We start from the raw sequence: 14451 nt of genomic DNA on the forward strand, positions 1-14451 counted from the left end.
TGGTGCTGTGATGTCCTAATCATCATCATTTCATCCCCATCAACACGCAAGTCACCGAAGTGGTGTCAAATCGAAAGACTTGCAAAATGGTTCAAATGGCACTGAGCACTATGGGACTTAACATCTGTGGTCATCAGTCCCCCAGAACTTAGAACTACTAAAAACCTAACTAACCTAAGGACAGCACACAACACCCAGCCATCACGATGCAGAGAAAATCCCTGACCCCGCCGGGAATCGAACCCGGGAACCCGGGCGTGGGAAGCGAGAACGCTACCCCACGACCACGAGATGCGGGCGAAAGACATGCACACCCGGCGAACGGTCTACCCGATGGGAGGCCCTAGCCACACGGCATTTCCATTTATCATTGATACTGTGAAATACTTGTAACCTTTTTGACAGCTGACAAAATGTGGCTATCACTGTAGAGAAACCAGTCATACATGTTTGCCAACACAACTACAACATTAAAAACATTACCTGTAAATTAAGAAATTGTGGTTTACTTTTTGAACACATCTCTCCCTGGACTATTCAGTGGTTATAAGAATAGCTACTGCTTAAGACTGTCTCCGAATCATTTTTCACACAAAAAATCATTGACAGATACCAATAACTGTACACTCCTAGTACCGACTGACGCTATTTAAATTTTTAATTCGACATACAGCTACACTGCTACGGTCGCAGGTTCGAATCCTGCCTCGGGCGTGGATGTGTGTGATGTCCTTAGGTTAGTTAGGTTTAAGTAGTTCTAAGTTCTAGGGGACTGATGACCACAGCTGTTAAGTCCCATAGTGCTCAGAGCCATTTGAACCATTTGAACCATACAGCTACAAAACAACACCTAATTCAAGTAATCATTTTTTGATAATACAGTCCTCACAAACAAAGGCCTGAGGGCAAGAAAGAACTACAAATAATTTCTTGGGTGACACAGTTCCAGACTTCCCGAACACATGAGGTATGATGAATGAAATTAAACAATAATTATTTGTTCGGTCCTTTATAAACCTCAAGTTACATTACCACTTATCAGGAAAAACAAAACTTCATTAAAAACACAGCGAGCTCCACAACTACCAAACATATTTTTTCTCTCCATTGTGGTTGTTAGTTTCAGTCACACCCGAGTTCTATTCCTCTTTTGCACAGAATGCTAGTAAGTAAGCGTTTTTAAAACATTCTATTACGGCAAAGAACCCACCGGTGTTTGAGGCAGAAGAGCAGACCTCTGGAACCGGTTTCTGATGGAGGAGGTATCTTCAGAGTAACGTCAAAACACTGCTGCCTTGTAGTAAGGCTAGTGGAACAAAGTCTCCAACAAAAATTATTCTTCTCCTGGATGGGGATCTTGCTATGGCCTTGTAACCGATAGGCCAACGGGCTTCCTGCAGCGGTAACACCGATTCCCGTCAGATCACCGAAGTTAAGCGTTGTCGGATTGGGCTAGCACTTGGATGGGTGACCATCCGGTCTGCCGAGCGCTCTTGGCAAGTGGGGTGCACTCAGCCCTTGTGAGGCAAACTGAGAAGCTTCTTGACTAAGAAGTAGCGGCTCCGGTCGCGGAAACTGGAATACGGCCGTGAGAGCGGTGTGCTGACCACATGCCCCTCCATATCCGCATCCAGTAACGCCTATGGACTGACGATGACACGGAGGCCGGTCGGTGCCCTTGGGCCTTCAAGGCCTATTCGGGAGAGGTTGTAATCCATACGTGTAAAAAGATACACACGCGAAAGTCTCATATCGAGCCTCGGAATAAGGCCCGGCAAAATAGAAAAAATAAGGCTTGAGTTCTTAGTAATAAACCTATAAAACAGGTAGTCCATTTCCAATAACTAGGATGTGACATGTTTTATGAACAACATATGGGCAAACAGAAAAAAAACTAGTACTTACCAATATGTGCGGCACAATAAGGAAACCATTTCAGAGCCAAAAAGGAAAGAGAGACAACTGAAATTTTATGAAGTCATCGCGGCCCTACTTACATGGGGTGGAAACACGGTTGCTGAGACTTATTGATTTACCACAACTACAAGCATCAGCAATGAAATTCTAAGATCTGTCAAAGGCTGCACTAGGGAAGACAAAATTAGGAATAAAGTAATAAGAGGAGAATTAGGGATGCAAGCAATGACCCAAATGACAATCCATTCCAACCAAAATGGAGAGAACGTGTACTTCGTATATCGCCACAAAGATATGGTGTCGAAGTGAGGTTAAACGCATACTAACCTCACTCCCGAAGAAAATGAAAGAAATACGCTGAAGGGCCAAAGAAACTGGTACACCTGCCTAATATCCTGTAGAGCCCCCGCGAGAACGCAGACGTGCCGCAACACGACGTGGCATCAACTCAACCAATGTTTGAAGCAGTGGTGGAGGAAACTGACACCATGAATCCTACAGGGATGTCCATAAATCTGTAAGAGCACGAGGGGTCGACGATCTTTTCTGACCATCACGTTGCAAAGCATGCCAGATATACTCAATAATGTTCATGACTGGGAAGACTGGTGGAGCCGGTGAGTGTGGCCTAGAGGTTCTTCCAGACTGAAGCGCCAAAGAAACTGATATAGGCACGCATATTCAAATTCAGAGAAATGTGCCGGCCGCGGTGACCGTGCGGTTCTAGGCGCTGCAGTACGGAACCGCGGGACTGCTACGGTCGCAGGTTCGAATACTGCCTCGGGCATGAATGTGTGTGATGTCCTTAGGCTAGATAGGTTCAAGTATCTCTAGGTTCTAGGGGACTGATGACCTCAGATGTTAAGTCCCATAGTGGTCAGAGCGATTTGAAACATTTGAGACTGGTGGCCAGCGGAAGTGTATAAACTGAGAAGAGTATTCCTGGAGTCACTCTGTAGCAATTCTGGACGTTCGGGGTGTCGCACTGTTCTGTTGGAGTTGCCAAGTCCGTCGGCATGCACAATGGACATGAATGCGAGCAGGTGATCAGATAGAATGGTTAAGTGTCACCTGTCAGAGTCGTATCTAGACGTATCATGGGTCCCGTTCTACGAGTCGGGGCGTGGAATGTCAGAAGCTTGAACGTGGTAGGGAAACTAGAAAATCTGAAAAGGGAAATGCAAAGGCTCAATGTAGATATAATAGGGGTCAGTGAAGTGAAGTGGAAGGAAGACAAGGATTTCTGGTCAGATGAGTATCGGGTAATATCAACAGCAGCAGAAAATGGTATAACAGGTGTAGGATTCGTTATGAGTAGGAAGGTAGGGCAGGGGGTGTGTGAACAGTTCAGTGACCGGGTTGTTCTAATCAGAATCGACAGCAGACCAACACCGACAACGATAGTTCAGGTATACATGCCGACGTCGCAAGCTGAAGATGAACAGATAGAGAAAGTGTATGAGGATATTGAAAGGGTAATGCAGTATGTAAAGGGGGACGAAAATCTAATAGTCATGGGCGACTGCAATGCAGTTGTAGGGGAAGGAGTAGAAGAAAAGGTTACAGGAGAATATGGGCTTGCGACAAGGAATGAAAGAGGAGGAAGACTAATTGAGTTCTGTAACAAGTTTCAGCTAGTAATAGCGAATACCCTGTTCAAGAATCACAAGAGGAGGAGGTATACTTGGAAAAGGCCGGGAGATACGGGAAGATTTCAATTAGATTACATCATGGTCAGACAGAGATTCCGAAATCAGATACTGGATTGTAAGGCGTACCCAGGAGCAATTATAGACTCAGATCACAATATAGTAGTGATGAAGAGTATGCTGAAGTTCAAGACATTAGTCAGGAAGAATCAATACGCAAAGAAGTGGGATACGGAAGTACTAAGGAATGACGAGATACGTTTGAAGTTCTCTAACGCTATAGATACAGCAATATGGTATAGCGCAGTAGGCAGTACAGTTTAAGAGGAATGGACATCTCTAAAAATGGCCATCACAGAAGTTGGGAAGGAAAACAGAAGAAATACTTCAGTTGATTGATGAAAGGAGGAAGTACAAACATGTTCCGGGAGAATCAGGAATACAGAAATGGAAGTCGCTGAGGAATGAAATAAATAGGAAGTGCAGGGAAGCTAAGGCGAAATGGCTGCAGGAAAAATGTGAAGACATCGAAAAAGATATGATTGCCGGAAGGACAGACTCAGCATACAGGAAAGTCAAAACAACCTTTGGTGACATTAAAAGCAACGGTGGTACCATTAAGAGTGCAACGGGAATTCCACTGTTAAATGCAGAGGAGAGAGCAGATAGGTGGAAAGAATACATTGAAAGCCTCTATGAGCGTCTGACGTGATAGAACAAGAAACAGGAGTCGATTTAGAAGAGATAGGGGATCCAGTATTAGAATCGGAATTTAAAAGAGCTTTGGAGGACTTACAGTCAAATAAGGCAGAAGGGATAGATAACACTCCATCAGAATTTCTAAAATCATTGGGGGAAGTGGCAACAAAACGACTATTCACGTTGGTGTGTAGAATATATGAGTCTGGCGATATACCATCTGACTTTCGGAAAAGCATCATCCACACAATTCCGAAGACGGCAAGAGCTGACAAGTGCGAGAATTATAGCACAATCAGCTTAAGAGCTCATGCATCGAAGCTGCTTACAAGAATAATATACAGAAGAATGGAAAAGAAAATTGAGAATGCGCTAGGTGACGATCAGTTTGGCTTTAGCATTTGAGATGTGGTGCTATAGGCGAATGTTGAAAATTAGGTGGACTGATAAGGTAAGGAATGAGGAGGTTCTACGTAGAATCGGAGAGGAAAGTAATATGTGGAAAAAACTGATAAGGAGAAGGGACAGGATGATAGGACCTCTGCTAAGACATGAGGGAATGACTTCCATGGTACTAGAGGGAGCTGTAGAGGGCAAAAATTGTAGAGGAAGACAGAGATTGGAATACGTCAAGCAAATAATTGAGGACGTAGGTTGCAAGTGCTACTCTGAGATGAAGAGGTTAGCACAGGAAAGGAATTCGCGGCGGGCCGCATCAAACAAGTCAGTAGATTGATGACCAAAAAAAAAAAAAAAAGGTCCCATACCACTGCAACTGCACACGTCCCACACCGTTAAACCGCCTCCACCAGCTTGAACAGTCACCTGCTGATACGCAGGGTCCATGGATTCGTGAGGTTGCCTCCGTAACCGTACATGTCCACCCGCTCGATACAATTTGAAACGAGACTCGTCCAACAAGGCAACATGTTTCCAGTCATCAACAGTATAATTTCGGTGTTGACGGGCCCTGGCTAGGCGTAAAGCTTTGTGTCGTGCAGTCACCAAGGGTACACGAGTGGGCCTTCGGCTCCAAAAGCCCATATCGATGATGTTTCGTTGACTGGTTCACAAGTTGACATTTGTTGATGGCCCAGCATTGAAATCTGCAGCAATTTGCAGAAGGGTCGCATTTCTGTCACGTTGAACGATTCTCTTTAGTCGTCGTTGGTCCCGTTCTTGCAAAAGGTTTCTCCGGCCGCAGTGATGTCGGAGGTTTGATGTTTTACCGGATTCCTCATAGTCACGGTACACTCGTGAAGTGGTCGTACGGTAAAATCCCCATTTCATCGCTACCTCGGATATGCTGTGTCCCAACGCTAGGGCGCCGACTATTAACACCACGTTCAAACTCACTTAAATCTTGATAACCTGCCATTGTAGCAGCAGTAACCGAACTAACACTGCGCCGCCGGCCGGTGTGGCCGTGCGGTTCTAGGCGCTTCAGTCTGGAACCGCGTGACCGCTACGGTCGCAGGTTCGATTCCTGCCTCGGGCATGGATGTGTGTGATGTCCTTAGGTTAGTTAGGTTTAATTAGTTCTAAGTTCTAGGCGACTGATGATCTCAGAAGTTAAGTCGCATAGTGCTCAGAGCCATTTGAACCATTTTTGAACACTGCGCCAGAGCCGGCCGCGGTGGTCTAGCGGTTCTGGCGCTGCAGTCCGGAACCGCGGGACTGCTACGGTCGCAGGTTCGAATCCTGCCTCGGGCAAGGGTGTGTGTGATGTCTTTAGGTTAGTTAGGTTTAAGTAGTTCTAAGTTCTAGGGGACTTATGACCTAAGATGTTGAGTCCCATAGTGCTCAGAGCCATTTGAACACTGCGCCAGACACTTCTTGTCTTACACAGGCGTTTCCGACCGCAGCATCGTATTCGCCTGTTTACATTTCTCTGAATTTGAATATGCCTGCCTGTATCAGTTTCTTTGGCGCTTCAGTGTATTACGAGTTGAGAAGGTAATTAGAAAAAATCAAATGTGTGCGAAATCTTATGGGACTTAACTGATAAGGTCATCAGTCCCTAAGCTTACACACTACTTTACCTAAATTATCCTAAGGACAAACACACACACCCTTGCCCGAGGGAGGACTCGAACTTCCGCCGAGACCAGCCGCACAGCCCATGACTACAGCGCCCAAGACCGATCGGCTAATCCCGCGCGGCAGGTCATTAGAGACGGAGAAAAAGCTCGACAGGGAAATGAAATAAACCGACCGTGACCTTTCGATGTGAAACGTCCCGACATTCACCTCAATCGATTTAGGAAAATGGTGGGAATGCTATACCTGGAGAGTTGGGCTGGGATGGGCTTTAAACAACACTCATCCCGTTTAGCGAGTCTACCGCGTCAACCAAAGCGCCCACGTCATTAGATTGGTGCCGATGGTTAGCAATGCAAAGCAGTATTAGTTGCTTGACTGACTTCTTCAACCCGCATGGATAGCAGATCGCGTTAGCACACCGCCCCCGGGATTCGTGGAGGTGAGGCTGACGCGGATTGAAACCGCCTCGCGGATCAACGAAGAGGACTGGTGAACCGACCAACTTGGATGTTATTTTCATGCACTTTCCCACATCCAGCTAGGTAGATACCGGGAGGGATCCCTGACCCTCCTCGAATGAACCCTACGCACATATCTAGAAAAATGTTCTCATACTTCAGCATGAGATGTACTCTAGACTCAGAAGGGGTACACGGGAAGAAGACGGAGAATGAGAAGAACAAGTAGGCGAAGAAGGACAGTAGCTTCTTTTAAACAATGAGATGTGTGAACATAATGTTACCTTACTTAATATAGGATCAGCTTTAGATCTGGGTTCAGGATTTTCTGGCAGATACAAATCAATATGCCCTGAGGTCCTTCGTGGATGATGGTCTGGCATACTAGAATGTTTACTCATGTTAAGCTTGAAGGGCAATATGTCGTGATTACTTGGGAGCAGAAGAACTTCTTAGCTGAAATCGCTACCATCTTCAGCTCTCAGATGATAACTTTGTTATGCCGGAACCGCTTATCAATAACAAAGTTCGTTATAGCGATCTCGGATACGTTCTCCTCCCCTAAGTAAGCGTTTGCGTCCATCTGCATCAATAATATCCTTCGTAACATCCGTCTGTTCTCGTAATACTTCATGTCGCATTTTGTGTCTTCTTGTTACTTCATTTGCAAAATGCCATTTGCATTGCCCTTAACTTCGTCTTCTCATTGACTCTGGAGACTTCACACAGAGCGCACCATACAAAGCAATGCACGGTATTGTCAGGAGTGCCCCAGGGAAGTGTGGTACAACCGCTATTGATCTCTGAACACACAAGTAATCTGTAGGACAGGGTGGGCAGTAACCTGTCGTTGTTTACTGACGATGCTGTGAAGGATAGAAGATATCTGAGACAAACTTTAGAAACATGTAGGGAAAAACAAATCCTTAATACAGCATTAGCAGTGTCCTGCTTCACGCAGTCTCGTCGTTTAAATATCTGGGCGTAACGTTGCAAAGCGATATGAAATGGAACGAGCATGTGCGGCTTGTGGTAGGGAAGGCTCAGACTTCGGTTTATTGGCAAAGTGTGATTCACTTGTAAAGGAGACCGCATGTAGGACGCTAGTGCGACCTATTCTTGAGTACTGCCGAGTGTTTGGTATCCATACCAGGTCGAATTAAAGAAGACATCGAAGCAGTTCTGAGACGGGCTGCTAGATTTGTTGCTGGTACGACTAAACAACACGCAAGTCTTACGAAGACGCTTCGGGAACTCAAATGGGAATCGCTAGAGGGAAGATGACGTTCTTTTCGAGGAATACTACTGAGAAAATTTAGAGAACCGGCATTTGGAGCTGACTGCAGAAGCATTCTACTGCCGCCACGGTATACGAGTATTTAGCGTAAGGACCACGAACATCAGATACGAAAAATTAAGACTCATACAGAGGCATACGGGCAGTCGTTTCCCCCTACTCTATTTGTGAGTGGAACAGGAAAGGAAATGAATTTCATTGGTACGGGATACCAACCACCACACACCGTAGGGTGGCTTGCGGGGTATATTTGTTGATTTAGATGTAGATCGCTCTCAAGTATAGATTTGTGGAGTCTCCTTTTCAAGTTTTTTGGCGTATTTTTATTACAAATAGAGTAGTATACCTGTATAACTGCCAACTTACTCTTTGCTATTCTGTGCTTTATTTCCTCATTGCATCCACCCTTGTCCGACGTGCTTGTCCAGAAATGTTTATATGGTCAACTATACCTTACTACACATCCATGGCACGTAACAAAATCCGTTTCTATGTTTCTGACAACCAAGTATTCAGTCTCTGTGAAATTTCTTTTCGTACTCTACTGCTCATATTCTTCTTTAAGCTTTGTTAACATATACATCCTCCTCTTACTCGGCGGAAACTACCTGATCGCCTGCGAAATTTAGGGAGAACAGGGTGTCATCGCCTTTTCTAATCTCCATATTTCTGCATTCATTTTTCGGTTTTTCAGTGCTTCCTTCAAAAAGACTTTAAAGAGGATCCACGCTAAACAGCATGCTTGTCTCAGTCCTTTTCCAACCTTAAATTTATGTGATAGTGACTTCCGCACTTTAGCACAACAAGTTCTACCTGAATACACTTTTTTAACTACTTGTACATATAAGGGCCTTATGCAAGCCTGTTTGAAAGATGTTTGTCTCCAAGTCTTTGTCATTCTCTTATCGGTAACCTGCCTAATGCTGCAGTTTCAACCCGTACAAAATCCCTCTCTCAGTACTAGTTTTAAGGATATTCCCATACCTTCTCGAAATAGAACTGAAATGCCTCGATAATTTGCGCTGTCATCGTTGCTTCCCTTTTTAAATATGTTTGTGATGAAACCTATTTAAACTGGGCAGAGATTAAACATCTCCGCGAGATGTTGAGATAATACGTTTTTCCCTTATAAAGAGCTCCAGGTCCTACAAAGAATCCAAAAGTAAGCACTCGAATCAGGTAAATGTAACATATAGCGGATAAGGAGTCGGAGAGACCCTACACCGTTGAAATGTACTAATGACGATCGATCGCTGTAGCAGACAAGCGTAAAACATCTTCAGAGTAACTCAGAATGGAACGACCATAAAAAAGAAGTTGTAGGAATAGCAGACGGATTGACAGAGTCCGAAGGAAATAAATTTTAGTGCCTAAAAGTATATAGTTCACTCCCGAAATTGGTACCTTACAAAAAATATGCCCCTAGTGATACTTGTTCCGAATCTAGGTTCCATACTAGGTAAGACAGATGGAGGAGACAGAGAAGATCCAAAATAGAAAAGGCACTAATTTCTGAATTAGTTGAGTAAACTCGAAAGTGTCAAAAAAGTAGTCGCGACTGTTACTGTTATAATTCCGAACGAGTACGTTCCAAGAAATCGGCATGGTATGGTTTCTCCCAATGTGCGTATCAAAAAACGGTTATGAGTGAATTTAGGAATATTCGAGCTCACATGGACGCTGGGCAACATTCGATTGGAACGGGACAGATGGCGCACCGTGGTGGTAATACGTTACCGGAGATGCCCTCCGCCACAGACCAAAAGGAGATTTGTGGAGTACAGAATTATTTTCGGATTAGCTTGGTTAAACAACCGTGAAACAGCGAAGTTGTACCAGGAATGAATGCTCAGATTTAGAGTCGCCCTACCTGTTGTCGTCTGGTTGTGAGGCGCTGGCGAAATCGCCGGCAGCCATCGGTGTTGACAACGAGCGACGCCAGAAATCCGGAAACTGCCCGCACCTGTCACGGATGTTTCGTTGCGACAGCTAACGGCCCGCCGAAGGCAAGCGGCTGTGGGAGGGAGCAGGAGAGTGGGATGGAGAGAGAGAGTCGTCGCGAATGGCCATTCCGTGCTTCTGCCCTGGTGGCGTTAATTTATTTAAACGCAATGAGCGTATCGCACTTGTATCTAACGAAGGACAACCAATTTGTGCTGAGTTATTCTGCGTTATCGATCCTACTTATGTAATGCTATGAACCGTATTATGTACGCCTACCGAGTAAACTGGCACAGTGATCAGAAGACTGGACTCGCATTCGGAAGAACGACGAATCAAATCTCTGCTCAGCCAACCACATTTAAGTTCTCCCGGATTTCCTGAAACGCCTCAGGTACATGCGTGGATGATTCCTTTCAAAGAGCAAGGCCGATTCCCTTCCTTCATCACTCATCATTCCGGGTAAATGATCCGTCTCTAATGACCTCGCCGGCCACTGTGGCCGAACGGTTCTAGGAGCTTCAGTCCGGAACCGCGCTGCTGCTACGGTCGCAGGTTCGAATCCTGCCTCGGGCATGGATGTGTGTCATATCCTTAGGTTAGTTAGGCACAAGTAGTTCTATGTCTAGGGGAGTGATGATTTCAGATGCTAAATCCCATAGTGCGTAGAGCCATTTGAACCATCTAATGACCTCCTTGTCGATGGGACGTTAAACATTAATCTTTCAAGTAAGACAGAGAACCAGTTATTCCATTTTCGAACGTACATACAGTAAGTAAAAACTAGCTCGTGGTGCCTTTCACATCTTTTATTCCAATTCTTTTCCCCACGTGAACGCACAACAACATAGACACATTACCGAAATTGAAGAGGAAGGAGCTTACGAGCGCTCAACGCCAAGGTTATCAGCGACCGACGTTGACCTGTTAGAGCCATCGTACGAGGTGGCACTGTTACGCTAACGCTCACAATGTGAATCGTCGAACAGAAAAAATCCAAATATCCATTTTTGCTGCTTTCCGACGGACCACATTGTGTCTGTCAGAGTAATGCTGCCGCGTCAGGAGATGGTCGTAAGAAATGAAACCCTCTAACGTGTTTACAATAACGTGAAATTTAGACTAAATAAAACATTCGCAGGCTGTAACATTCAGTTCCCTGCTGTCGTTGTTTCTTGTCGCCGCTGTAGGACGCATTTCACTCTGGAAATAATAATGGATATCATTCTACAAATAATTTTAATAATGTTGAGCACCACAGCTGGCGATAATTTTAATGATTAATGAAAGTTACCTCAGTTGTAATACTACACATTTATTGTGTTGTGACTGATTTCGTTCTTAGAACATCTTGATGCCCCGAATTGTGCTGGCTGTCGTATGTCACATAAACATGAATCCAGAACCAAATATCAAAAACATTTTGCCGACCGCCTGGCGGAAGTATGACGAGCAGCCAAGGTATGCAGCGCACAGTAAAATGTCAGGTTCAAAGCAGTCTCTGTTATTCACAAACCTGTACGCTTATGTGCTACTTGCCGGTCGTTTCATTCCAACGAGCCAATGAACGTACGATTCCATTAATTTTCGATCAGATCGCGTTACTACACTCTTGGAAATGGAAAAAAGAACACATTGACACCGGTGTGTCAGACCCACCATACTTGCTCCGGACACTGCGAGAGGGCTGTACAAGCAATGATCACACGCACTGCACAGCGGACACACCAGGAAACGCGGTGTTGGCCGTCGAATGGCGCTAGCTGCGCAGCATTTGTGCACCGCCGCCGTCAGTGTCAGCCAGTTTGCCGTGGCATACGGAGCTCCATCGCAGTCTTTAACACTGGTAGCATGCCGCGACAGCGTGGACGTGAACCGTATGTGCAGTTGACGGACTTTGAGCGAGGGCGTATAGTGGGCATGCGGGAGGCCGTGTGGACGTACCGCCGAATTGCTCAACACGTGGGGCGTGAGGTCTCCACAGTACATCGATGTTGTCGCCAGTGGTCGGCGGAAGGTGCACGTGCCCGTCGACCTGGGACCGGACCGCAGCGACGCACGGATGCACGCCAAGACCGTAGGATCCTACGCAGTGCCGTAGGGGACCGCACCGCCACTTCCCAGCAAATTAGGGACACTGTTGCTCCTGGGGTATCGGCGAGGACCATTCGCAACCGTCTCCATGAAGCTGGGCTACGGTCCCGCACACCGTTAGGTCGTCTTCCGCTCACGCCCCAACATCGTGCAGCCCGCCTCCAGTGGTGTCGCGACAGGCGTGAATGGAGGGACGAATGGAGACGTGTCGTCTTCAGCGATGAGAGTCGCTTCTGCCTTGGTGCCAATGATGGTCGTATGCGTGTTTGGCGCCGTGCAGTTGAGCGCCACAATCAGGACTGCATACGACCGAGGCACACAGGGCCAACACCCGGCATCATGGTGTGGGGAGCGATCTCCTACACTGGCCGTACACTACTGGTGATCGTCGAGGGGACACTGAATAGTGCACGGTACATCCAAACCGTCATCGAACCCATCGTTCTACCATTCCTAGACCGGCAAGGGAACTTGCTGTTCCAACAGGACAATGCACGTCCGCATGTATCCCGTGCCACCCAACGTGCTCTAGAAGGTGTAAGTCAACTACCCTGGCCAGCAAGATCTCCGGATCTGTCCCCCATTGAGCATGTTTGGGACTGGATGAAGCGTCGTCTCACGCGGTCTGCACGTCCAGCACGAACGCTGGTCCAACTGAGGCGCCAGGTGGAAATGGCATGGCAAGCCGTTCAACAGGACTACATCCAGCATCTCTACGATCGTCTCCATGGGAGAATAGCAGCCTGCATTGCTGCGAAAGGTGGATATACACTGTACTAGTGCCGACATTGTGCATGCTCTGTTGCCTGTGTCTATGTGCCTGTGGTTCTGTCAGTGTGATCATGTGATGTATCTGACCCCAGGAATGTGTCAATAAAGTTTCCCCTTCCTGGGACAATGAATTCACGGTGTTCTTATTTCAATTTCCAGGAGTGTATGTGTGTTCGTTTCGGCACCAGGAATTTAAATCCTGCATATCTTCAAAATATAAGGGATTATTTACCACAACCTTGTAACGTCTCTTTAGAAAAATTATGAATGACTGTGCTAGTAATCTACTTCTGTTATTTGACTTAAAGACAGCTGAGTAAAACTGAATGTACTCAGGAGAGCTTCTGTAAAGTTTGGAAGGTAGGAGACGAGGTACTGGCAGAAGTGAAGCTGTGGGTACCGGGCGTGAGTCGTGCTTCGGTAGCTCAGATGGTAGAGCACTTGCCCGCGAAAGGCAAAGGTCCCGAGTTCGAGTCTCGGTCGGGCACACAGTTTTAATCTGCCAGGAAGTTTCATATATAATGCTACAATTGCTGGCGTCTTTTATTTGAGCAGCGAATGGAACAACCAAAAAGAAAGTAATAATGACGATGATGATGAACATTGCGTTTAACAAATACGCGAAGTTGGTACAAATTTTCGTTGTGGAAGACGCGACAATGTCTGTGTTTTATTCTCTACAGCTCACTTCTCGCACAGTCTTGTGAAGGCAGTTATGGACCAAGCTAAATTCACCGGCACGGCAGTAGTCACCGATATTCGAGCAGAATGAAGTTACGGAGGCTGAACATCAAGAGTATCATTTCTCTCCGTCACGTCCTCTCTGTAACGCCAGTCGTGAAATTTAGTGCAAGCACTAAAACGAGTATACGTGGACCCCTATTGTTTCTAAAAGAAATCATTTAGTGGCATTTTACGACAAGCTGGAAGTTAACGCAGCTAGTAGTCGCGTTGGCTGAACATTTGTCCCGACTCGTGCTCACTAAGGTTCTTTTTTTTACGCTGTAAAACCCGACTGATGGAGGGACAGGCTAAAAGTTGTTCCAGCAAGGGGCAGTATCTATCTCGACAATTTCACAACCGAATGTCGAGCTTCTTATTGGACTCCGGAAAACAAAAAGAATGGAAAAGGAAAGGTATGAACAACAGGATAGCGTGACGCGTAATGAAGATACAGAGTCCAAGCAATCGTTAAATGCAACATCGAAGTTCATTAACGGCATCGCTTCTACGTTTCTTTCATATGCTTCACTCCAAGTCTTCCATCTAACATCAGCAAGAGAGCTGTACGGACATCATTTAGCATATTTCGAACTGATGAGGCAACGCGGAGAAGAGGAAGACGATATATGGATGAAAATTGATTTCCATCAGAACGCCATTGTTTTAAAAAAATGATTTTTAATAGTAACTGATCAACATCCACTCACATACCCACGTCAAGTAGCACACGGAAATGTTGTACGGCACGTTTATAAGTTTCAAGTTGTTTTTCACAGCATCATAACTACCAGCAGCTGATAGTCGTCGTCGACGACATCATCATCACCATCACCATCAGCATCTTCTTCTTCTTTTTTCT

The sequence above is a fragment of the Schistocerca americana genome, chromosome 2 (genome assembly GCF_021461395.2).
Source record: "Schistocerca americana isolate TAMUIC-IGC-003095 chromosome 2, iqSchAmer2.1, whole genome shotgun sequence".
Taxonomy (NCBI): Eukaryota; Metazoa; Arthropoda; class Insecta; order Orthoptera; family Acrididae; genus Schistocerca; species Schistocerca americana.